This window comes from Aquila chrysaetos, chromosome 19, assembly GCF_900496995.4.
Source record: "Aquila chrysaetos chrysaetos chromosome 19, bAquChr1.4, whole genome shotgun sequence".
Taxonomy (NCBI): domain Eukaryota; kingdom Metazoa; phylum Chordata; class Aves; order Accipitriformes; family Accipitridae; genus Aquila; species Aquila chrysaetos.
The window spans coordinates 16,572,699-16,599,116 of NC_044022.1; the positions used below are offsets into that span (position 1 = coordinate 16,572,699).

The following is a 26,418-nucleotide window of genomic DNA, read 5'->3' on the forward strand; positions in this document are numbered from 1 at the left end:
CCAGAGCGGGGCCGGGAGGAGCCTCCGGCTCGGCTCGGCGCGGCGCGGCCGGGGAGGGAGCTGCCACGTCCTCTGCGCCGAGCGGCGAGGGAAGCCAGCCCGCGCCTCGGTCCCACGTGTGGCGGAGCGGGGAAGTTGCCGGCGGCCAGCTCGGGCTCTGCCCCTCTCCCGCCGCTGCCCGTCCCTTCCCCGTCCCTCGGGTGAGCGCAACTCCAAGTAAGGGCGCGCTGGCCCGCTCCCGCCCGCTGTCCCGGGGGAGGCCCCCGGGGCGGTGGGTGCGGGCGGCAGCGGCGTGCCGGAGGCGGTGGGAAGGGGGCGGCGGGCGGCGCTGAGGGGGCGCGGGTCGAGCCCGCGGTGTCCCCCGGGGGAGCGGCGGGGCAGCGGACTCGGCTCCCGGGCGGGCCAACTTCCTGCGGACTTTGGCTCCGAGCGCTCCTTCCCGGGGCAGCGGGAGCGGCCCGGGGTCCGGCGGCCGGGGCGACGCGGTCAAGACCGGAAAGTTTTAAAAGCGGCTCTGCGGGCTGGGTGCCGCGGCGGAGAGCCGGGAGGCGAGCGTGGCGCGCCGCGGCGGCGGGCGGGCGGGGGAGAGCCGCCGCCTCAGCGTGTGTGGCGAAGGGGCGGCCGCGGCCGGCGGGCGGCTCGGGGCGCCCTGCCGGCGTCTGTCGGCGGGGCGGCCCGGCTGGCGGCTGGCTCCCAGCCCTGAAACGAAACCGCCTCCGGTAGAGACCCCGCCGCGGGGGAGGCCCTGGCGGCGGCGGCGGCGGTCCCGCCGCTCCGGGCGGGGAGCTCAGGTGTGCCGCCGGTTTAGCGGAGCGGGAGGCGCGCCGCCGGGCCGCGCCGTTGGGCTTGGATCGCAGCCCCCGAGAAGCTCTGCTGGGAGATGGGTGAGGAAAATAACTCTTAAAAAGACTCGCAGAAGACTTTCAGGTTTTGTGTTTTCGCCTTTTGGTTTTTTTTTCTCCTTAATTTCGGTTCCCCGGTCGCGAGTACGATTGTGCTGAGAAACGACTGAGACCAGTGTTTAAGCAGCCTATTGACAAAAATCTCAGGAAAGCATGAAAAGGTGACCCGGGAAAAAATCCTGATAATCCGTTCTGAATGTAAAAATGTGGCTTTTGTCTCTTCTTTAAGCACTGTGCCTTCGTTTCTGTGTGTTTTGTCCCTGAGATGTGCTGACGTGAGTTGGGTTTGTAGCTTTTTGGTTCTCCTTATTGTTGGTTACTTAAAAAAAAAAAAAAAATTCTGTTATATTTCTAAACCGGTTATGGCTCAAACCTTCTTTTAAAGCAGTAGAGAAAATAAATGTTCTCATGACACAGAGATTTCCGTTCTGGGGTCCCGATCCTGCCTACAATTTGTATAAGCTTTTTTATCGGTCTGTGTGGTACCATGCTGGGCTGAGACCTCCTAGGGTTTCCATGTTTCTCTCAATTTTGAAAATGTGATTGGCAGTTATTTTTAGCTTTGTTAAAAATTTCCTCCTTTAAATGAACCAGGACTCTTGCAGGAATTCCCTGATGCCTGTTAAAAAAAAGTAAAATGAGTTTCTCATTAGTACATTTTTAATAACTTTTTGCTCTCCCTCTCTCTCTTAACTGGCTTTTAGTGGCCTATTTATAACACACAGACCTCCTAGGCTGAAGTTAAGAAGAAAGCTGATTTTAGACTGTTCTTAACCTTTGTAGGTAGAAATTTCACTGATCTTTGTCAGATAAATGAACTGCTCCTTGTCACAGCAATCTTAGCTGCTGCTTTCCCTCATGCTTTGTGGGAAAAGTAAAAGGGACATCTACCAACAGGAATTCTGAGTGCAGCCGTCAAATATCTCTTTATCATGTGGAAAACTCTAGAAATTACCTGTATCTTTAGGCCTTTTTCCAGCATGGATTTGCACAGGTGTCTTTATTTTGCTCCTGGAGAGGGTTTTGGTACAGCTGTTGACCCCACAAGCAGGGTGATACAGAAGAGCATGGATGGCACTGGCAGACATACAGAGATAAAGACAAGCCATTTACAGAGCCGGGCATCTTCAGATGCTGCCAGGGTGGACATCAGAAAGCCCTCCTTCTAGGGAGTCCTTAGCACACATAACACCCTTTTGCAATGTGACTGGTGTTCACAGACTGATGCAACTGCTTTGTGTGAGACGTATTTAGCAGTGGCCACATGCCCACACCTCCTGTCTGTGGAACACCACCTGAGCTTTGAAGCTACCCTAGAGCATCAGACTTGTGTGGAAATTGCCCTGTGTGAGGTGACAACCCTAAGTCATGCTCCCTAGCTGACCAGTGGTTTGTTGCTGCTTTTTTGGAGGTGTGTACGGTAACAGTAAGAGTGGACTGTTCCCTCGCTGACTGCTGCTATATCCGTATGCTAGCAAAATAATCTCAGGGTTTTTTTTTTTAAATCTAATTGTGTTTTTCTGTGCATTAAATAGACAGTGAAATGCTTTTGCATATGTATAAGATGCACATGCTGATTAGGTGATATGAGCTGGCTTATGGGACAGTAGATAGACCATACACTAAATCTTTTGGCCATGGCACTTCGTGTGTAATGTCATGCAGTTTTCTTGTTTGTTTTTGTTACAAATTTTCCTCCTCCATCATCTTTCTCCCTTGCCTGTTACTTTGAGGCCCAACAAGGCTTATCCCAATGGTGTGTGCGCTACCAAGAAGCAGTGGTGTAGAGGAGCTGAAAGAATTTATCCATGAAGAGTCACAGGAGACCTGCCCTGATTCAGCAGGTAGCACTGGTGTCATGGGGACTGTGCTAGAGAGAGAAACATTGATCTTTTACAGTGGTATCAGGGTTTGAGAGAACTGAGCATTAAGTCTCTGCTGAATTGGGCTGGGTTTTGCTTTTACTATTACAGCTGTGCCCCGGCTACTCCCAAAGCCATCTGAGCCCTTAGAAAATGGATGTGGCATCTCTTGATTCAACTACTTTGGTCCAGGTGCTCCAGGATAAAATTATCTCTGTCTCCATACTAGTTTCTCCATCATGCACTGCAAGAAGCATCTATGGGTGGATTGATGTCCATGTGCAGTAGCAACTTCTGTTGCATGCCAATCTGGATGTCTCTGGTTTTTGACTGATTATGGAAATCCTATCATGCTTGGAGAAACTTCCCGCAAAGAGATCTTGGGTTGTTGTCTTCTCTGGAGAACCCCCTAAGGCCGATTGCTGTACAGGGCCACCAGAGCAATGGCAGGGCTGGTCTGTAAGACCACAAGTTCTGTAACCAGGTGGCATTTTTTTCTCAAGCTAAGAGATCCTGAGGGGTCTCTGTCATTGTGCTGTTCTGTCTTGCTCCCTTTTTGTTTTGTTTTGGTTTTTTTAATTATTGCAGTATCAGCTTTCCAGTAAGTGCTCTGTAAAGCTGAGAAGTTACCTTCCTTTCTGCCCATTATGGGAAAGAGTTACGTTGACAGATGTGGGCTCTGTGAGGATTTGCTGAGCTCTTAATCCTGTTTGTGGCTAATAGGCCATGCTAATGTGGAAGGGCATCTCTTTCAGTATATAAAGGTCTTAACTGCTTGCTACCTTAGGGAAATGTGCTGTTAAAATGCTGTGATTGTCTTAGCAGCAGTGGCAGGCCATGAGGGTGTCTATGTAAAACTCGGCAACAGTGCAGGCTGCCTCCCCCCACTTTTTTTTTTTCTTTGAGAGAGAGATTTTTACTTGGTAAGACAAACCCTAAAATAATTGCTGTAGGCAATAGAGGAAGTAGGCTTTGTATGTTCAATGTGGCAAACAGCCAGAGATCAGATATTTGTGAGCCCTTTAGGCACACCTGTATCTTGAGGGGGATGAGAATGTGTGATAATATTCTCTTTGTTGTCTTTTGCCCTACCACTAGTTTAGTTTCAGGGTTTGGGGTTTTTTTTTTGTCTTCTCCATCCTGCTTCGTTTGATTTCTTGTATGCCCTTTTTAGTTGCAAAGTTAGTCACTTCTTTCTCACCTCAAAATGGGAGCTCTGTGCTTTTAGATGTCAGTGGGCCTAGAAGTTTCTGACCACTTCTGTCATTAGAAATCTCATAGAATTTCTCAGAGTAGGGCATGCCCCAATCGAATTATTCTGTATTAAAGTTCTGAAAGTATAAGCATAATTTTAAGTATATTAGCAACTTGGCAGAGACTTCTCTGTCTAGTCCACCAGTATGCTGGTGAAAACTTAATATAAATAAATAGTGTGCAGTGATAGGACTTTCCCCTGCAGTTTCATGTGAGTGTAGAAAACACCACTGTCCATCTCGTATGATTAAGAAACTAATTAAGCAGCTACTTTATTAAAGATGGGGGCTACATTCTTGGGATCAAAGGAGTTACATTGTGTAGTTTGCTGGTGAGATTCTTTGGGGCTACAAAGTTTGTGAGCAAAGTAACTGCTTGCCTTCCTGTTTGCTAATACGGAATATTAAAGACATATGCAAGATAGGGATCTTAGTTCCATGTTAACCAAGCATTTGGTGGAGGATGTTGATAAAACCAGAAACTGGAGCTGGGTTTGTAGATGGAAGACAGAGGGTAAGTGATTTGTGACACTGACTTGCAGTATGTAAGACACTTGATTTTTAGGTTTCTCTTGAGTGGAGGTTGCTAACAGTGCCAAAATACTTGTATTTCCCCCTTTATATCAAGTACTATCTGTAACAGCTGCATTGGAAGGCTGCTTCTGTGACTATAATGTATTCTCTCTATAGTTGGCTTATAAAAATTAGACACAATAATAGGGAGACTCAGTGAAAGCATCAATCTTGAGGAATTTTTTTTTTTCTTTAAACAGGTGGTAACATTAATGCTAGGCTTTTCTCAGTCATTTGCAGGTGCCTGTGGACTTCCTGAGGCAGAGGGACTTAGAAAAGGAGTCTGCACGCAGAGTGGGTGGGTTCTGGCCCACTCAGGTGGGTATTGACTTTCTGCGTTATGGCAGAAGGTCAGAGAAGATGAGTGTACAAGGTTTTGTGAAATGGCCAGATGTGCAGTAGCAGGAATGCTGAAACTCATTATCAGACTTACCAACGCCTGCGAACCAGGCTAGAATGTGAACTCGTGACTGGTGCCTTAAGCCTTAGTGCCAGCTAGCCTCTTATCTGCTCCCTTTCATGATTTTTATTTTATCTTGTTTGGATTGCACATGTTTTCCATTAGACTTTCTAATGATCCTTTTCTTTGCACTATAGTTATCTGTATTTTTCTTTCCTTTTTACCCCCAGCTGTTCTTTGTCAGTTTGTCTGATTTTTTTTTTTAATTGCATCGTTAGATTTTTCTCCTTCTGTGCACCCCCCCATGTTGTTTACATTTGTTCTTCCTTTATTCATCTTCTTATATTTTTCCCTTTTTAACTCTTATCCTTAGAGGAACCAGTTTTGCTCTTGGAGACCAGCCCTTTCTTATTGATTGCCAGCTGCTTTTATTGAAACTAATTTGCATTCTCTGCTCTTATTGTGCTAGACAGAGGACTAGTGATTTTGAGTAAAGCTCTTTCCCCAAAGGCTTTGCTCAGAAATTGTCTCTGTATTTCACAAAAAGAGTGGAAAATAAAGACCAGCATCAGTGCAAAAGCTGTTCCTGCCTAAACCAATGTGTTTGTGTCTTTGTCACATGAAGAGTAGAAATGTGGCCTGCCCTGCTGCAGGCACAAATGACTTCTCTAGGCTGAAATGAGCTGGTGGGTTGGGGGGAGTGCAGAATTATGTGGCCTTATGTTTACTTATATGGGCACCCCTTAGACTCTGGCAGTAACAAACCCAATCCATTTTGATTGGGGTTGTGTATTGGCTTGGTACTTTCGTTTACAAGCAATTGTGTAGCTGTGATTTCCCCCCCCCCCGTAGGCAACTCTAAAAAAATGTATTAAGACTAAAGATATACTACGGTTGTAGTTGAAGAGCCGTGGCTGCATAATTGTAAACTCGGAAAAAAATTAAATCGGAGCAGGTGGCTGGGGGGGGCTTTAATGCTCTAAGTACTACCTGCCTTCAGATGGGCTCTTTGATAAGGGTCTTTAATAAGGCTCAAGGAGCCTTATTAATTGCTAAATATAAAAACCTTGCGTTCAGGCCATGTTGATTTTGGGCCTTGTATCATGCTGGAGGTATGGATAATCGTGATTTGGATGTACCAAACCTCAGGGTGTATATCAGTCTCCTTCTCAGACTGCTTTCTGTTTATAAATTGGTCTCACTGCTTTTTCACCCAATGTTAGTTTGTTTTTGTTTGACAACTTGGCTTTGTCTGTGTGTTTGCAAAGGAGTTCTCTGACTGTGGTAGTGCTTAGTATCAGGTCTGGAGAGGAGGTGTGCTGTATAAATCTCTTATTAAAACTCACTGAAGTGCTTTGCCTCTAAAATGTTTGTCCTAGCATGGCTGCTTACTGGAGTTGGATGTCAATAGCATCTTACACTTTATATAGCGTTGTTGCGTCATGAAAGATCTCATGCTTGACTTTGACACCCAACTAGAAGGATAACAAAAATAAGGAATTGTTCAGGTGAAGCTGCAGCATGCAGCTTTTAGTTACAAAAGTGCACCCTCAAACATAGCTTAGGTACATGGCTGTCATACAAGTAAGATTCAAGATCTCAGAGCCTTTTACTAGACCTTACTGGTGCCAGTATAAAATATGGCTCTGGGCCTGCAGCCATGCCACAAAAAGGCTCAGGGAATTCACCTGTAGTTGTTTGGTTTTGCAAACTTAGGTCTGCTTAGAAAGCAATACACTTACTGTGCTGGGTCTTGCCATCAACCCACCACACCCACCGTCATGGTGCAGCCTACTTTGGATGAGGGAGCATACAGTTAAACTCTAGCATAGTTTAGGACAGAAACTGAAGGATACACATCTGTCTTAATAGGCTTGAGGGGTTTAGGTAGGGATGCTGCATAGCATCAGAAAAACTCAAGTTTACTGAATTGATAACTGTTTAAAGGAGTGGCTTGTAGTTACACTATTATAATCTGTGAAGAATGTTTGAAGGCTTGGAGACTTGGAGTTACTTGTGGTGACAGACTTCAGCATGGAGGAAAGGGGTGCATGACAACTTCTTGCCTAAATGTTTGGGTTTGATACCGTTACTCAGAAGTCTTGATGCTGGTTCTTGCTGCTGAATTGAGATTATTTCAGTCTGCAGAGCAAGCCTTAGACAGTTTCCCTCCATTGTTTAAGTCTTTCCCACAGTGGTAAGAGATATATTTAACAGGATAGAAAACAGTGTCTGTAAAAGTGAGATTTGCTCTGAAATCTGATTGCTTGAACTATTTCTAAGTCTTTTACATTTCTAAAAGTTGAAGCTGACTTACTTCTTTCTGTTGATAATTTATTTAGCATGTTAACTCATTGTACAATAATCTCCAACAAACACACTTCTGCTTTTTTTAAAAATGACATTATAACTTGGTGAAGAGAAATGGAAATATTTGTATAAAATCATTTTATTGTTTTTTTTCCATGTCTTCCAGCTATAGCACTGCCTTCCTGAGTGGGAGAAAGTGAGACCTTTCTGTTCTGTGTTCAAACAGAACAAAATGCAGAAGCCAATAGTAGACGTAGGAGTGAGACTCAATTTGACTTTTCAAATCTTTGTCTTTGCTAATAACAGGATGGGTTATTACTATTGAACATGATGATTTTTTTAAAAATGAAAGTTATTAAACTTAGCATGTGCTTAAGGGGTGGGGGGAGCAAGGGGAGTTCCAAGCACCCAAAGAAACCTGTAGGAATAAATCTTTGGAGCAAATTCAATATCAAGCAGGAATATTCAGGTTGGGCTGTATGTCTTAACATTGATCTCCTCCTGGACTAATTATGCCCCTCCTAATACTGATAGGGTGTAGCTATACAATGCCTTGCAGCCTGACCTATGCTTCTCTGCCCACACTCTTAAATAATTAGAGAGGAGTTGGACCTTCTCTATAAGCCTTCTAGCTTTGTTATTTCAGTGCTGTGCTCAATTTAAAATGCAGTGCTGAGAGACTGGCCTTTTTTAACTTAGGCACAGCACCAGTCTAACCAATCACTGCAGCTTTTGAACTGGAGCTGGTTTGCATCTGATCTTCTCTGAACAGGAGTGAGGAAGATTGGGTCTGTCTGTGGTGTACCACCCCATCATACCCCATGATTGGTTCTGGTAAATCAAAGCTGCTGACAACTAACTTAGCTGGTTTTTTTCATGTTCCCTTCCTCATGCTCTGTATATGTTCCTGAGATGCCCAACTGCCAGTGGGAGGTTAGTCTCAGCTGTCCGTTGTGACTTTGAAAAACTTTGGGGAGTGGGTGTTGGTTTTTGGGGTGTGTGTGGGTTTTTTGTTTGTTTATTTTGGGGTTTTTGTAAGTTTTGTTTTGTTGTTGGTGGTGGTTGCTTTGGTTTGGGGTTTGGGGGTTTTTGGAAGAAGGTACCTGTGCACTTGGTGCTTAACTTTTTAATATGTGAATGTGTTTTCTTGGCACAGATTGGCTTTCCAATGCCTCTTGCAACAGTGAAAAGAACCCACTGGCTCCTGAAGCTTTTCTACTTAATACACTTCCTTGCCTTTTTCAACTACTTTGTGCTTTTGCAAGGATATAAACCTAGATATTTTACATATCCCATGTTGCTGAACTAAATGACAATTTTGGGGTTTTGAGAGGTACAAGTTTTGATGATAAATGCAGGTTTTTTTCCTGTATAACTTTATCCTCTGTGCTGGGCACTCCTGAAGGAGAAATTCAGTGTGAAGAGAGGTCTTCTGACAGTTTTGGCCTTAGCAACCCTTAGAAGCACAGGAGACGAAGAATTAAAGGAAAGAGCTGCAGTGTGCAGAGTGTGAAGAATTAACATCAGTATTTTCAGTCCCTTTTTCATATAATGTAAGGAAAGAGGTGACTGGAGGATGAAATCTTTTCTGTGGTACTAGCAGAGGAGCACAGATAGTATTTGAGAGCCAGATAAGGCCCCACAAGCAGCAGAAGCGTATTACACTGAGGAAGCTTTCTGGGCTGTGATCAGTGTTCTAAAATAAAGTTTAAGAAACAGTCAGCAAAGTGTGGTTTCCAGGGGTTGAAGAGACTTTCCAGTAGTGATCCCTCTTCATTTGTAAGCTTCAAATGTATTTGATAATCCCCATATAATGCAATTCAAAAGTATTTTTAAGCTTAACCTTATTTTAATTAAAAAGAGGCATCATGGCAGGATATTCCACATTGCATGTTTGCTGAACAACATATACTATCTGGATAAATGACTGAAAACTTTGCTATATATGGCATTTATTTGCTGCTGTCTTCTGTACCAAATATTAGTTGTTGTTGGGTTTTGTCTTTTCTTGTGAAATGAATAGGTATGAATTTTTCTCTGAATATTTTAATTCTATGACTGTTTTTATTAATTGTGTGAAAATAATATGATGCAGTGTTACTAAAACCAAAATTTAGGTTGTAGGCATATATTGTAATGTCATCAGCTTTTTTTTTTCCCTGTAAGAATTACAGTAGATGCTGAAGGTTTGTTAAGCTTCAGGAGGGATATAGTTGCTTTCCAAAGTAAATACTATTTATGAGAGTTTATTCCAAGTTATCTACAGGAGAGTGAACATGCAAGGAGGGGGTATATAATGTTTTCTTTGGAACATACCTTTGCTAAATATATTTTTTAAGGTTGCTAATCCGTTTCCTGCTTAGGAAACCAAGGAAGTCAAAGAGAGAAGGAGATTATGGACATACCTGTTGCTTCAATGCTGTGGCATTTCTATGACTTCCATCTCCTACGCAGTTACAGGCTCTGCAGGAAAGGGATATGCGACTTGTGTTGAAAACTTTCAGGCTTCCTGTTTCTCTGAGCAAGATGGTTTCTGGCTGAGCCAGTTAACTTTTACTGCTGGGCCATCTCTGTATTTTCCGTTGCCTTGGAAGATTTGTGGTCTCCACTGTTTCTGACCATCCTGCTGCATAGTTAGTGATCTCTTCCCTGCAGACTCACAATACCAGCAGTGTGGCAGGCATCAGCTATGTGCAAGTCCCTTTGAATTCTGCCATCAGTTGTATTTCTTGCGAATAAAGTGTTGCTGTTACAGAATTCCAGGGAGCCCTGAATATAAACGTATCAATTATGTGTCAACACAACAGCATCTGTCGTTGAAATTGGGTATCATTTATTTGGCATCAGCATAGCAAAGATTTGGCTGACAGCCAGAGTAAAATATTCCAGCAGAAACTGCTGCAACAGGAGCCATCTCTGAAGTAATTCTCTGAAATTCAGGTGCTCTAACATCACCTCATAATAAATTCTTAATACATTAGGGACCTTAAGAAAAAAGCCTTTCAGGTTCCACATTCTTGTCTACTTTTATTTCTTTTTCATGTCAAATTTTTTTTTGTTGTTCCTGTTCTCTGAAGAGATACATACAAGGTTCTGGGATGTATATATCCTGTGATTTAATATCCTTTTTTGGCTTTCCATTTCATATTCCAACACTTGTTTACATAAAAATTCCAAATGAATGCAATCAGTGATGGCTTCTTTGTGGAAACTTTGCTTAACCGTGAAAGAAGTAAGGCTTTCAAAATAGGAGAGTAGGAAGTTATATCCCTGTTCTTGTAAAAGATATGTACTTGTTTGGTTGTTTTTTTTCATTTTTCTTTTTTTTTCCCCTGAGTAACTTAGTCTCTCTAATCTTCCTTGCTTTTTCTTAGACCTTATCTAAGTAAGTTTCACGTTCCCAGAGATGTGAGCGAGTCAAAACAATAATTTCAGAAAGTTAGGAAACCCCGAGTCTGTAAGACACTCCATTTGTCACAGGCATAATTGCTATGGTTCAGTAAGTATTTTAGAGTACCTGTGGGAAATCGGAAACTCGGATCACTTTGCTTTTGTGGATGATCCTTATCATACTTGAGGGAGGTAAAGAAGTAACTCTTCTGTTTAATGGTACAGCTTGTAATAGTCAGCTGTTTCATTCTGATATCTTTCTAAAAAATGAAAACAGGAAGATCAGAGTTGGAAGGCAGAAGATAGGGCAGAAAGACTTGGGGTCATGTAAGGTGTCCAAATGTTTACCTTGTATCTTTTCACTGACTAGGCTCCAAACAGTCCCCATCCCTTCATCAAATTAAAGTTTTTCACTTGCGTGCTAAAGAAACTCCTTTCTAAGAAAGCGTTAAGAACAATACAGAGATAAAAGTAGTTGGGAGAAAATGTGCACTGGATTTTCAGTGCTGGAAGAAAAGCTTGTAGAATAAAGATGAACTGTTGTTTTTTGGTTTGGTTTTTTTTTTTTTTTTAAGGTTTAGGTTTTGTTGGGTTTTTTGTTGGTTTTTTTCCCCCTGAGGTTTGAAGTCCTGTGAAGTTCAGTTTCTCTCAGAGGGGAGAGAACAATGAAAGGGAGGGAGGTCTATCATATTGTCTGCATTTTAAATGGGTTGGTTTCTGTTTGGGTAGAAAAGAAACAGTAAATTTAGATTAACTCTTAACTTCATACTCTCAAAAGAAATCACAAATCCAGAGTTAGGTAATGAAACCTCTTTAGGAAAATCAATGCTACTTTTATCCAAGCTCAATTTATGCAAGAGGTCAGCTTTGCTACTGCCCTGGCATAGCTTGAATTTAATGATTAACCTCTTAGTGACTGTTCATGTAACTTCTGGCTTTCCATCTGGTACTTTATATAAGCATGAGCCAAGATGATAATAGAATGCTGTAGTAGCGGTATGTGCTATTTCAGGAAAAATCTCTTTTCAAATCCTATATGCAGTATGCATCAGCCCCAGTGAAACTGAGAGAAGCCCATTAAGAAATCCGATTAGCTGTCTGCTCTCTAGATGAGTTAAAATCTCTGTCCAGTGTGGTAATCAGTGATGTCTAACTGGTGGCTTAGCTGGTAATACTGCTGTCGCCTTTTATAGAGGCGCCTTCTCTTGCAGTTCTGCCAGGCATGTGTATTCATTTCAGCCACGTATAACATTGACCGACGAAGTGATACCGTGTAATAAATTTTAAAATCCTTTTCAGTGCTGAACCTGGCACTGTCTTGTTCTGTTGTGTCGCCCTTCCATTCAGCATATTTCCTTGTGAGATCTAAACGTGTCATGTAAGCAGTAGCATACAAGAGGAGGGAGAGTATGCTTTGTGTGAAAGCAGCACTGAAAAGTGCAGCATTAGGTTCAAGGTTCAAAGCAAAGTATTGTCAAGTACTAGACAGTGTGCTTGCTCCAGCGGTAATCATCTCTGTAATTTTCTGCAGGTTAAAAAAAAAAAAATCCATATAATTTTGGGAAGTAAATATCAAAAAGATTTCAAAAGTAACTTTGGTTAATGTAATAGCTTGTAAAGTCTAAATTGTTTTCCTGTTAAAATGGGGAATGTGAGGAAGAGCAATTCTAATGCCAGCGGTCTTTGTATTTATCTCCATAACATACATATCTGCTGCTGTCCATTTCATATCCATGGATGTTCATGTCCATGCAGAGACCTGGCTGAAACCTGTGGAGCACTGTAGTAGCAACTGAGACAGGTTCCCAGATGGGAACCGAACTTCTCATCAGCTCTTGCCACATGTACATAGTCCTGTATCTTTTGAAGGTGTCTTCTGTTGGTAGTTGTTGCTTCCCATCGACGTTTGTTCATCTTCCATCTTTCCTTTCACTTGAAGGAGGTGAATTTTGACTGCAGCTGTCCTGATGGTTGTTTTTTTAAGTGCTGTACACCTTTTGCTCTTGGGTTCCATCAAGGTACTGTGATCTTAGCCAATGCTTTCTACCTTATTTTATTTTATTCTAAACTTTCTATTCTGAAATATATTAATATTGTATCATTTCCATCTAGAGGTTTATGAACAATTCTGATCTGTTGCTAGCATCTCCAGTTGAGTGAACCTTTAGTGTGCCCTCAAGTAAAGTGAGATGAGACGTATGGTACAGTACAGTAGATAAAAGGGTATGCTTCTCCCTTCCCCTTCTCAAAAATCTTCTTTGTGGTTGTAGTTCTAGTTTCAAGGCTTGGTTAATTCATGAAAAAAAATCTCACTTCTCTGTTGGACAGAGGGGTAAGCAATGGTTGATGGCCTGTATCACAGGAGTAAGTAGATCTAGGTATCTTCTGATATCTCTGGTCCTTTGTAGGAAAAAGATGGTTCTCAGAGTCCTCCTCCAAATGCACAGAATGTGCTTGTTGATTCTCTAGGTTTTTGGAGGGTCCATGCTCAAGAGTATGGATGCATTATGCTTGACTTTATTTAGATTAAAAAATAGATATAGATCTAAATCTAAATTTAGATTTATTTAGGTTCTGGACTGGTTAGTAAGAGGTTCTGTTAAACCACTGCCTGGTTTTCTGTCCAGATATTTGGTTTGTTTGCCTCTCTGTGTTGAACCTCCATCCCTTTTCTTAGTCTCCCTTCTTCTTCCCAGTTCAAATTAGTGCCAGTTTTTGAGGAAAAAGACATTTTCCTTTTCCTTTACACTTGCACCAGATATTCAAAGGACAAAATGCTCCTTCTTCACTCTTAGGAGTGAAGTGCTGTTTTATATTACCCTCAGATTAAATATTGGGGTCACTGATTCTACTTCTGGCACCGCAGCTCTTGTATTGAGGAACAGCCTGTTTGGAGCAGTGTTTGCAAAACCATTTCAGTATGTCTCACTATTACCAAGTCAGTACTGCAACCTTATATAAGCCAGTCTCCATCCACTTAACTCCAGGACAACTTCAATGATTGATATTTATATGAAAGCTTTCGTGTTTCCACAGTGACATTGTCTCGCTCTCAAAAGAAAAGATGGCTCTTTCCCTGTTGACTTGGTATGAAAAAGCTTGCAAAGGCTTTCAGCAGCACTGCATCTGAGACAGGCATCGGCAGAAAAACTAGGGTCGTCTTTAATTTGGTATTTCATTTTGTGAAATTGCCTACTCTGAGAGAAATAAAACATTTACATGTATATTAACCAATGTTTGCCAGCTCTTGGAATAAAGCCAGTTCTCTCAGGGCCAAACAAATGCTCTGAGTGAATGAGTAATAATCTGCTATTGTCACTCCTGATTTATGGATGGGTAGATAGAGCAATGTTTGCCATTTTAAGTTGTCCTATTTGCTTGAAAGACTAAAAATCATGATTAGCTATCGGCTTGGAGTATCTATAGCATGTCTGTTTATAGCTGATTTGCTCAATATAGCTGTTGCAAAAATTCAAAACCTCCCCACGTGATAAGATGTAATTGTGGAAGAGGATAAGAACGCATGAAGGTTACAGATGTTTTGGGACAGTAATTTGGAAGCTGCAGCCAGAGGCTGAAAAGATATATGGCATCTCCTCTTTTTAAATTACATGCAAGGTCCCTGTGTCTTGTTTATTTTTTGAGGAAATCTGTATTGTCATCTCTGTCATGTTAATAGAAAGTTAAAAATCTATGGATTCCCAAGAAAATGGTTGTATTGAGCTTTTGTTATTGATAGACAATGATGTTTTCCTGTGTCTCTGAGCCTTTTCATTTGCTTAATTTTTCAACAAATGCAGTTAAAAACAGTTTTGACGACTTTGTTGTATGCATTTATGAGCATGCTTTTCTCATGAAGTTAACAGCAATCTTGGCAAGATTGGCGTGAATAAAAACAGCAACAAGACTTTCTTTTGTTGAGAAAGATGCATGTTTTTAAAGGGAGCACTTCAAATCCTGTGCCTTTAAAGCCCATATTAAATACTGCAGAGAGGCAAATAGCACAGCATCCCTCTGGAGTATGAGTTTGAGGCATCGAGAGTCACTCTTGAAATGAAATTGTCCTCAGAATGTCCTGTGAAGTCTTCTGCGAGATCTGGCTGGTTGTGGAGGAGTGTGCTATATCACACCTAAATACATAGGTAGGAGATGGATGAGAAGTACGAACCTTGCTTGTCAGACGCTAAGAGTAAATAAAAACAGTGCAGAGGTGAGACAGATAATTGATGTCTGTCTTCTCTGATGGGTTGACTCTTCCATCCACTTCTTTCAGTCTTTATTTCACTTCCATGCAGTTTTTCTTCCATGCACCGTTTTCTCTTTCCTTTTGTTTTTTCTTCTCTTGCGCACTAAGGGGGCTTTCCTGCTTTTTCTGTCTGGGCTTCATTATCTCACTCACCTACTTGCCCTGCATCGCAATTTTTTTTTTATTTTTTTTTTTTCCCTTTCCCCCCACTGCATTAAACTCCCTATCTGTGGTCTTGTTAAATGAAATAACAGCAAGAGTAGTTGGTGTTGATGTTGTAGATACCAGGATGTCCACAGCCCAGGGTGCAGCCATTAATATTCTGTCCATAAGCGGTGGAAGACAGACTCTGAAGAGATGCCTAAGGACATGATTCCTCAGCCCCTCTGAGACAGGTCAGACGTAGGACTGAACTTCTGTACTGTGCAGCCTTAGGTCTCACTTGGTTTTCACAGGCACTTTGATAAGATTAAAAACTAATATATCCCCATTTTGAGAGAAGGTCAAATAATACGTGATCCAAACCCTGTGTCTATTGGATCATTGGCAGGTGCCTTTAAACATCCATTCCCTGCACACCCACAGTTGCCAAACTGTCCATGGGCCCCAGAGCTGACTTGACTTCCACTGTTACAGGTTCAGGGTACAACTTGAAGTGATTCGATTGTTGAGTGCCTGCTGTTGCGTTGACAAGAGGGATCTACTGACTACGCCAGAAGACATACTATCAAATGTGGCTGATGTGAAAAATGAAGAAAAATGAGTTGTATTTTTAAGAGCTGGTCAGCAGCATTTTAATAAAAATGGGGGATGGGAGGAGAAGCAACTGCACCATAAAACCAACAAAAAACCCAACCCTAAAGACAAAAAAAACCCAAACCACAAAGTCAAAAAAAAACCCAACCAACCCACTCAACAGCTTGGAGCAATGTTTCTTGAAATTGCTCTAAAATATGAAACTATTAAGATTAAACTGAATTAATCTATACAAAGTAAGAAAGATACCTGCCTAGATCTCAGCAGTAGCAGGTGCTTGCAGTATTATAAATAGAAAGCAGTACAAATTGAGGTGCTTATTAAATTTGCCTTTATGATGCTTTGAAGAATTGCAGTGGAACAGAAAAGAAAAATTACCAGAGGCTCTGGATTAGAAGGGTGACTTAAATAGCTGTGCTGCCAAAGGAAACAGAACATAAACTAGAATAAGTGATAGACTTGTTCAAAAAAGGTTATCTAACAGCGATTTGTCTCTGGCACAGAGAGGTTAGCTGAGAGCTTTGGAGGGAATGTGATTGGACAGGGGAGGGCTTAATTTTTTTGATAAGTTTTAATACAGTATTGAATTTTAATACATTTTTCAGGAGATTGCACTGTAATCCTTTCTAGCACTTATGTTTCTCAAGTTTTTCCTTGTTTCCCTTTTCCCCTTCCCCCAGCTGACAAAAACTAATTCTGCAGGAAATGTTCATGTTTGGGAAATGGACTTGTTCAGAATTTTTGCTGCCTTTTTGGATAAGGCTCTGGTGAGGATCCTGTACATTGTTCAGCATTTTCTAAAATTCTTGAAACACTGTAGGGCCTCCACAGAGAGGTGGCTGAGCAGAGCAGCTAACAAATTGTCGAGTAAACCAGATCAGAGCAGCAGGCTCTACTGGCAGAGAGACTATTAAAAATGAATCAAAATCTGCAATGTTTTTTCTTTAATGAGATACTCAAATTGCTTTAATTTGCCAGGGAGCATATCAGGAAATTGTAGCGTGGGAAAATTGGCGCTTTGGGGAGCAGTGAATTGCCCTGCATGAGATCAGAGATCCTACTTTTTAATGTAGCAAAGCACAAGCACGGTTGCTGGTGGAGAGGAGGTCTGTGGTGGCACAGTGTCACTGCTGCACTCTTCTCATGTCAGTTACTCCGTTGGAAAATGACTGGCATACAAACAGTGAAGGCGTCTAAGTTAGAAATGGTGATAACACATGTGCAAACGCAGAACAGGTAGAGTCATTATCACAGAACAAAAGGGGAAAGGAAATGCGTGTGGACAACAGGACTCCTGGCATCCATGCCCAGATCTCCCTTGTACTGCACGTATAGGCTTACATGAGCTAAGGTGGTTGTATGCTATACCAAGCATTTAATGTATTTTACCTCTGGTTAGGAATTCAGTTGCATCCATATGCTCATGAGTTGCACGAAAAAGACGACTTAGGCAGTGCACGAGCATGACTACCCTTGGAAAAGTTTGGGTCTGTTCAGCAGGGAATGAAGCTGGTATCTTGCACTAAGCTTATTGGGGTTAATGCAGGATTGTGTATCATTGGTGACTCTCTAAGAGCACTGTGAATCTAGCAGATTGCTTTAAAAACAACCCAAGTGGAAAGGAAGGCTGTGCAGGAATAAATGAGAAGGGAGAATACGAATACTGTTACATAGGGGGATGTAATGTTTTGCTCTTGGTAAGTGCTTTAAAAGAAGGTCACTTGTACTTTACAGTGGTTGAACTATAGTACTGATCAATAGCTGTTTGCTGAATGTTGCAGAGGAACTTCTGAGACATTCTTCTCTGACTAACTGGGCTTGCTTGTAATGGACTTCCTTACACATACGGCTCTATAGCATTTGCTTTTGCTTCTGAGTTTTTGAGCTGGTGGAAGGTATTGGCAGTAGGACTGTAAATAGGAGTACATAAATAGGTGGTGGAAGAACCAGTGTTGCAGAACTGATTAGGCAAAACAGGCTTGTGTTTAGAGGGTGGCTTTGCTGGGAAACTCCCTTTGGTTAGACGGTGCAAAACTTTTTTTCCTTTCTGTCTGTAATTTTTTTAAGTCTTAATTAAACTTTCTGCATTTAAATTGGTTTACATTAATGTCACACTGTCTTATTATGTGTATATTGACAGACACTAACAGGGATTTGATCAGCCTAATCCAGCTGTATGTAATTATGTGCCTTCTTCTTAAATAATTTCAAACAGAGTCTATCCATCATGGCAGGAAAGCCTGCTGCTTTATTATAATGTGGAATTGTTTAGTGAAATGTAGTAAGACTTCAGGTTTAAGCTGGGGAGTAAATGGAATGAGATTTTAATGAGACCAGCGATAGGAAGAAAAAACTCCCCACCCTTCCTGTGTGGTAAGTCTCAGTTCTTAACCCCCCCCCCCCCCCCCCGCCGCCCGGTGTCCTGACTGTGGTGGTGTCACGCTGTTGTTGAGAACGTTTCTGTAATTTGACAGGAATTTGGGAAAGGTGCAGATTTCTGGCTGTCAGAGGAAGACCTGTGGTGGTGTTCCAATGTAAGGTGGAGATTTTTATTTTGTTCATTGATAACTTGATTACCCGGATCAAACAGGAGTGTGTAGAAGGCAACAGAGGTGGGAATGAAATCTGCCAAATGGCAGCACTAAAACACCTTCCCTGCTTCGAAAACAAGTAAGTAAGGGAGTAACACAGGCACCCACTTCAACGATTGTATTTGGGTTGATTTCTTAGTTTCTCTCCAGTGTCATGCAGTCCTCCCCTGGCACATGTACAAGCAGGGAGACGGGCATGGTGCCAGCAGTCTTTCCTCAGCCTCCTACTGGAAAACCATCTGTGCCAGGGAAAACTTGAAAAAACAGAACTTCACACAAGCACTGAAGTGGATGAGTTTGAGATCTGAACCCCTTGTTCAGTGTGCTCTGGCGTTGCATCCAGCTTGCTTTAAATCTGCGAATACCTCCAAGTTACTTCATAAAATAAAATGATAAGTGCCACTGTCGGTGCAGTGCTGTGTGTTTTCTCCTGGAGGACTGTCTCAGGGGGGTTTCAGGGGTCCAGGTACACATCCCTCTTGCTTTCTTCTATGGTGGATAGTTTTGTATCTTGAGCTAGAAGAGGGAGATTTACTTACCTTTGTGCCTTCTGAAGAAACAAACTTTCACCAATAGTTGCGAGTCCAGTATATGCAGATAGTCTTCTGGTCAGGAAGTATACATCGTGTTTCTAGATCTTGCCCTGGTATCTTGGGAGCTGTTCTTGCAGCTTTTCTCTTCTGTCACTCACTCTCCATCATTTTTCTCTCCAGTGCACGCACACACATGTACATACGCACCCCCACACCTTAGGCTCATCCCTTGCCTTCACGTTTTTTGTGGTTTTAGATTTAACAATCCGTTCTTGCTGTGGGCATGGATTTTTTCCCTGCCAAGCTTTAGCCTGGACTGAATTTTCAGTGCTGAAGTTTTAGTGACAGTAGAATTATAATGAAAAGTAGTGACAGTCCCTCAACTCTCCTGTTTGCATTACAAGACTGTAACATCAGGCTTTGGACTTGCTGGTGTTCTGCCTGGTGTGTGTCTCGGGGATCTGTTTCAAACGTGTTATAGTGGTGCTGTCTCACGGAGTGACTGTGTTTGAAACCTGGTAGTTTGAACAGGAGAAGTAACAACCAGACCACACGCTGGATCGTAGGAAAAGTGTGTTTCCCATCTAGGTCATCATCAGCTGAGAGGATGAGCGCTGCTACCCTCTGGTGACAGTTCAGCTTGTGGTGTGAGTTAGCAGCTACAGGCCAGTTCTCAGTGGGCTTGTGACCCTGACGCAGCGGTACTGGGAAACAGAAATGTTATTTTCACACCAGATTCCTATTGGGGCACCTTCTTGCAGATGCCAAATGCTTGGGGTTGGTCTGGGAAAGCAGCACATAAATTTTGAGGAGCTCTGACTCCAGTGACTTGTTTAATTTTATTTATTTATTTAGTGTCACTATTTAGAAACTGAATTTCTGTAAATACACTGGAAAGATAAATGTTTTGTATCCAAAGGAGTCTTGTCAGGAACAGCTGAGAAAATTACTTTTTAAGAAAACAGCTGAGCAAACACATCGTATCAAGTCATATGCTAGGTGTTGTGGTTTACCACATTTATGTGCAAGATCATCTGTAGCTGTATAGATGGAGAGTGGCAAGCTCTTCTTTTACAGCCTCCCCTAGGAATTGAATTCATGCAGTGACAGAAATTACGTGTTTGTTTTTCTTGTGTTTTCAGTAAACATGAGTTGTATTTCTTCATTGGACTGCCTGTTGAAAAAGTTGTCTTGATGCTGGTTCTTTATCTACAAAGAAAAATATGGGTTATTTATCCACCTGTTCATAGAGCAAAAGGACTTACCTTTACTTTTTATTTTTAATTGAATTCTGTTCTGTTTCTTTGCTGCATTCAGGGCAGATAGGATTGCACTGCAACGCTGTATGCGCCAAAAATACCGTCACCTCGTCTCTGTTTAACAATGCCTTCCCAGATGCAGAGATCCGTGGCTTTTTGTTTCTAATACAGATTACTCCCTATATCCAAGTGCTCAGAATTGTGAAAATCATATTGAAATAGCTTTCTGCTTTGGCGGCCTTGCTCTCTCTGACTTTCTGGCAGCATTCAATGCGGGCTTTCATTTTCCAAATGCTGAGTAGTTTGGAGACTCTCAAAGCTACATTTACAATAAATGTGATGTTGCAGTAATGATGGGTCAATTCAGATTTAGGTCTGTAATTTGGAAAAAAAGCTACCACCCCTCACTAAAAAATAATGTTGAACTGACTTCAAACAGCATCTTAATAGTTGCATATTGTTATGTGTGTAATTAAAAGCTTTTACCCTTGAAAACAGGGTTGTTTTGATTTGCTAATAATAATTCCTTTCTACAGTCAAATAGACTGAGGTAAATTTTTATGATATTAAGAACTGGCCTCATGCTGTAATGTGAAAATCCATTTTTTACAGAGAAAAAAAAAATTTCTTAATGCTTTTCTTCATTTTTAGCGCACTCTGAAATCATGATAGATAGTGTCACTGAACCAGAAGATCTCACATTTAGCATTACAAGCATTATCTTCAGCTATGCATCAATTCTGCTGTGCAACTGCTGTTTAAAAGTAACGAGCTGGGTGACCCAGAGCATTTGACAGTGCAGAAGCTAAAGTTGTTTGTGTGGCTGTCCCTGCGGAGTCCTTGCTTGCTTAGGTTGCTCTTGTTTCGCGAGGGGGATGGCTTATACAAATTAAAAGTTTCTTTTTTTAAGCAAGTGATAATCACTTCCCCTTGTTAGTGGTTGCACAGAGCTGCGTTTCAGTGCCAAAAGGAACTGTCCTGCAACAGGAATATTCCCTTCATCATGGGGCCGCTTTTGTGTTGCTGAAAGTGGGTTGGCTGGGGAGGTTTGGGGGCAGGGAGGGAGGACGTGGCTGGGATTGAAGTGTGTGGTTAATCCTCTGGGCAGGCTTGCCCTGTAGGGTTCAGCTCTGTTAGTCAAATTGGCAAATCTCTGCTCTATCCATCTTCGTCACCCACACAAGTGATTACACAGAACATTTTGCTGCTTTAGAGCCTGTCAAATAATGGAGATTTTTTTAAACTATCATTTTACATTTAATGTTTAAAATGGAGTGTAATTATTGTGCTTGCATGTGAAATAGTGCTGGACAATCACTACTGCAGTTGCATAAAAACTGTTACAATCAGGCTTTTTTTTTTTATAAAAAGCCCCCTCAGAGCCAGGTTTGCAAGGCATTAGCTGCCTCGTGTCTGACACACAGGAGCAGGTTTAGCTGCCGTCTCGGCATGGGAGTTGGGTGCAAACTGGTCTAAGTGCTCCTGTAAATCCTATCCAGGTAGCAGCCACCTGAAGGGATGACGGTGTTCTTCAGAGAAGATGTAAGGATTGTTATTTTTCTTTTACACCTGCCAAAACTGAAACACAAGGAAAAAAATAAGGGACAGAGTTGGACCTGGATGGGTGGAAAGGCTGCGTGCAGAACTGAGGTCTATGGAGACCCCATCTAGACCTCTGTGCACAAGTATTCCTGTTTGTAAATCTGTCCCAAGCTCCTACTGAAATACATTTTTAAATTCCCATTTAGCTGCATTTCTAAGATGGCCAAATCACCTTAGAAATTGGTGACCTTGCTGATGCTACTGTAAAAATGGCCAGACCTTAAGAGCGGCAGGAAAGAATATTTCCCATCCAAAATGTGGTATTTCACCTCGAGGTAAAATCAGTTATGGAGTAATGATTAAAAAAAAAAAAAAATCTGCATTCCATGGGGTAGCCTAAAACAAGTCTTGTCCTTTCTGAAATATTACCCAGGGTTTGTGTAACGGTATTGCATGCAGTTCAATCATTTATTAAAAAAGCCCAAAACATTTGCATGGTTTCAAAGGTAGGAAATAATGTGTATCTGTTGCTTAGACCCCACTTTAATTAAGGGTAGAAGCAAGAGTGATATTACTTCAGCCAACTTGTTGGTCCTGGGCTCCCCATGCTGGCTGGGGCAGCACGTCAGGTTTCCTTCTGCTGTCAGGAGCTGCCATCTCCTTGCGGGGGCCACCGGCTTGGCCGCAGTGAAGTTGAAATTGCTCTGAGGTAAGGGAGGATTAAAGCCTCATGTGTAGGAGACCCTGCACAGCCACTCCTGGCTCCCTAGAGATGCTGTGTGTTCTGCTGGGACCATGCAAGCAGAGTGCTCTGTGCCTGGGGCTTCGACAGCACCGCAAGAACAATCCTCTTTCACTGGTAGGAAGGGGGGGTCTTTATCACGAGGCTGGGGAGCGCTCCTGTTTTAACGACTGCTCAGTGCTGAGCACAGGTTCCCTGCTAACCAGGCTTCCTCTTGCCTCTTGGTCCTCACCACCTCCTCGTTCCATCTCTTGGACTTGACTCTTCATCCAGCCTCTGTACAGCACCTCTGGCTGCAGTACCCTAAAGTAATCAGCCCAGTAGCAAAAATAAGTGATAAGCCTGTTGGTTTTAGTTCTTCTTGACTCTGATGTTGGTGTGCCCTTGTGTACTGGTTTCAGCTGGGATGGAGTTAATTTTCTTTCTGGTAGCTGCTATAGTGCTATGTTTTGGATTCAGAAGAATGTTGATAACACACTGATGTTTTCAGTTGTTGCTAAGTATGTTTAGACAAAGTCAAGGATTTCTCAGCTTCTCATGCCCAGCCAGCAAGAAGGCTGGAGGGGCACAAGAAGTTGGGAGGGGACACAGCCAGGGCAGCTGAGCCAAAGTGGCCAAAGGGCTATGCCATACCGTGTGATGTCATGCCCAGTATATAAACTGGGGGGAGTTGCCCTGGGGAGGGATCACTGCTTGGCAGCTAACTGGGCATCGATTGGTGGGTGGTGAGCAATTGCATTATGCATCACTTGTTTTGCATATTCCAATCCTTTTATTATTATTATCATTATTATTTTCTTCCTTTCTGTTCTATTAAACTGTTCTTATCTCAACCCACGAGTTTTACTGTCCCCCGCCCCGATTCTCTGCGTCATCCCACTGGGTTGGGGGAAGTGAGCAAGTTGCTGGCTGGGGTTAAACCATGACACCTGGTGATTGGGAACTAGTGGTTTGGGGGATTTGAAATGCTCAAATAATCTGAAGAGTATTGTCTGCTTAGGAATCTTGTGTCCTTTTTGCCTACTGCTGGCAGACAATTTGAATACAGTGTGTCCTGATTGTCTGCTGGTTTGTTTGGTTTTTAATGTCTCAGTAGCATCCATGGCCCTAGGGGAAAATTTAAATGATAAAAATTAATTCTTGTCAGATTGTTTGAATTTCAAGATGTTTTGCTGTTCTAGAAATGTTACAGTGTCAGTAGCAGGATCATGAGGCCAGGTTAATCCAAATTGGCTTGCAAACACTTGTAATTTTGTATTTGGAGAAAAATTATTCAGCTTAACATGGCTAATACATTCATGCTGTAAGGTTGATGATGATAAGTTCTTTAGATGTCTAGACGTGCGATTATACTAAGAGCAGATAACCAAAATCTTTTGTGCATGTGTTGCGTGTAGAAGGAGATGCAGAATTGCCGTACTCAGCAAGTGCTGTTGTAGCCGGAGTCAAGGCTGCCATTGCTGGCTTGCAGGAATAGCCATATGTGTGGTGTGAGGAGCTTTCAGCTGCAAATTACTAATGGTCAGGGTTAATTTTACAAAAAAAGGAGACAGCGGATTGCCTTAATTCTGGTTGGAAGACTGTTGATATGTTTTGAAGGATACCAGTCCCCACAAGTTTCACTATAGCCTTCTGGCACAAAATTATCCCTGCTTAACCATAGCTGACTTGCTTTAAGATGCTGGCAAGTGCTTCAGCATTGGTATGAGTGACTTCAAGTCCACTGATTTATGCTTTTAGGTTTTGAGGTTAGCTCTGCAAAAACAGTTCAGAGTAACTTAACCCAGAAGGTAGAACGAAGAGCACTTTTATAAAAAGCAATTTGGATGACGGGCAAGGAAGAATGTAATTGCTCTAGACGTCAAGCCAGGGTACTAAATTTATGAATTTTTATTATGTTGAAGAATGACATCTTTAGGTTTGTCTTCAGCAGCTTGAATTTTTTAATGTTTTGTTCTGCTTGAAACCTTAGCTTTTTTCAGTGTCAAGCTGGAGCACTGCAGTGTTAGAGAGAAGAGGTAGGCTCTGTGAAATGGATATTTCAAATGAATATACCAAGTCAACACTCATTTTCCTGACTTGGCAATCGAGATGGTTTCTTTCTAGCCAGCAGGTTCCTGCTTTTGGGGGAAACTTCGCTACAGTGAACTTAAAAATAATCTCATTGACCCATGCAATTTATCATCAAATTTTAAATTGCAAAAATTCATAAAAAGAAGGTGAAGTTACAGTCTCTCGCTAGTGCCAGACTCCTGTCACACTGTTGTGGACTATGGATAGTCCACTTTTGCTAGAGTCTGTTAATCCCTTCTATTGCTATTCCTACAAATGTCCCAGTTGAGGAAGTTGCTGACTTTCCGGTAAAAGCAGTAGTTGAACTAGTTTGGTGATCATTTCCAGCCTTGGCAGATGCTTGGGCCAGGTTAAGCAGTTAATGGAAATGGGAAGCAGCTTTAGGAGGATGTGTACAGTCTGTGGCAGTGAGCCCTCTCCTGCTCGGGGGAGACTAGGAATGGAAAGGAGACTCCTAGCTTCTGTTTGAGGAGAAAAGGCGAGTTTCCAGTTCTTCTGCAGTGTGAGATGAGCTGGTCACGAAGGTTAGGGTTTGCACAAGATGCAAGTACCTGTGGGACATCACTTTCTCATTGCCCTTCTGATAGCGACTTGCTCTGAGATGTTTCCAATGGGCGGTGCTAACTAGACTGTTAATTATACCCATCCCAATGCTATGTTATTTCCTTCCCCTCTTCTTTTCAGTTCAGCCTTCCCAATGCACAAGCAGGGTGATTACTAGCTGAAGGAGGACGTAGCTCAGTAATGTGAGAGGATTTGTTCTCGTGGGCCATGCGTGCCACAGGGAACGAGACCCTAACATTGTAATCTTGGCCCTAGCACTGACTTGCTGTACTTCATGTATCTGTTTCTTCCTTTCCATAATTGTCAGTAGTCACCTGCCTTCCAGTGAAGTCCATGGGTGGCCGGTAAGAGGCTTGGCAGCAGAAGGGGATAGCTGTGTCTCTCTTACTCTGCTTGCACAACATGGGCTGGGCTGTAGAATTTCATCTTATGCAACTGAGCCCTGTCTTTTAAGTGCTGTTTCATACCAACACGAACATAGCAGCATGTACAACATCCCGGACCTTTCCTGTGGGGAAGTGTTGTCTCTTGCAGCAACTGTCTAATACTGGCAGTCGCATCCGAGCTCCTAGCAGCAGCAGGAGCCTGGCAGCAACTTAGAGAGATTTCACTGCTTCCATTTTATGGTTCAGTTAAGATGAACCCTAAGGCTCATCTCTCCGAAAACTGTGGGCCACTTTCTGTGCAAGCCCATCTCTGCCAGTAGCAAAGCCAAGTAACCCAATCTACTGGAAACGTATTTGGAGATTGATGCCAGATTCCCAAACTGGAGAGCATCAGCTTGCAATTCAAGTGATGCTGACATTTGCGGGAAGGCTTTCTGTTCTAAGCCGTCAGATGTTAGCTAGTGTATGTAATTAACTTGGTATAATTTTGCTTCAGAATGAAATATTCATTCAAAAGAGACTTAAAAAAACATCCTCATGTTTTTAATGTCTGGGTGGCAAGTGATGTTGCGTAGAGCAAGGCATACATTTATTGTTAGAGAGATTGGTTTCATGGCAACTCCTGTTTGTTACTATGGTACGCAGAAAGTCCCAAAGGCTTTTACTGTCCATCACTTCTTGGGCCTTGTGAGTATGCTGGATACAAACCCCACTGACTTACATTAACAGCGGAGACAGAAAACAATATGAAAATAGTGTAGCCTGAAATGCTCTGGTTGTCTAATTATCCCAAAGGGCAAATGTAAAACTTTATTTTGCTTAGTAGTTTTTCTAGAGTTTGGTAGTAAAGCTGGTGACCCAGAGCAGGAGGAGAGGGAATGGAAATGAAAGGGGTAAAACACAGATTTCTTTTGCCCCAGAGGAGATTCAGGAGTTCAGTGATAAACAACAAAACCAAACCAGAAACCCATAGCTTGCAGAAGGTGGAATACCAAAGAGACTGCCCTGAATCAGTAAGAGAGTTGAGGATTTGCTG

General features: G+C 42.4%; 1 protein-coding gene across 7 annotated transcripts in view; it reads left to right on the forward strand.

The window, feature by feature from the left end:
• Nucleotides 1–66: 66 nt before the first annotated feature.
• The window catches only part of SMCO4 (single-pass membrane protein with coiled-coil domains 4), a 29,650-nt gene continuing 3,298 nt past the window's right edge, over nt 67–26,418 (forward strand). The window contains exons 1-2 of one of the 7 annotated variants that reach the window (XR_005930883.1): nt 91–200; nt 4,791–4,908. The gene's annotated coding sequence lies outside the window, so the exon portion shown is untranslated. The other 6 variants (XM_030042390.2, XM_041118479.1, XM_030042392.2 and 3 more) reach the window with 6 other exon arrangements.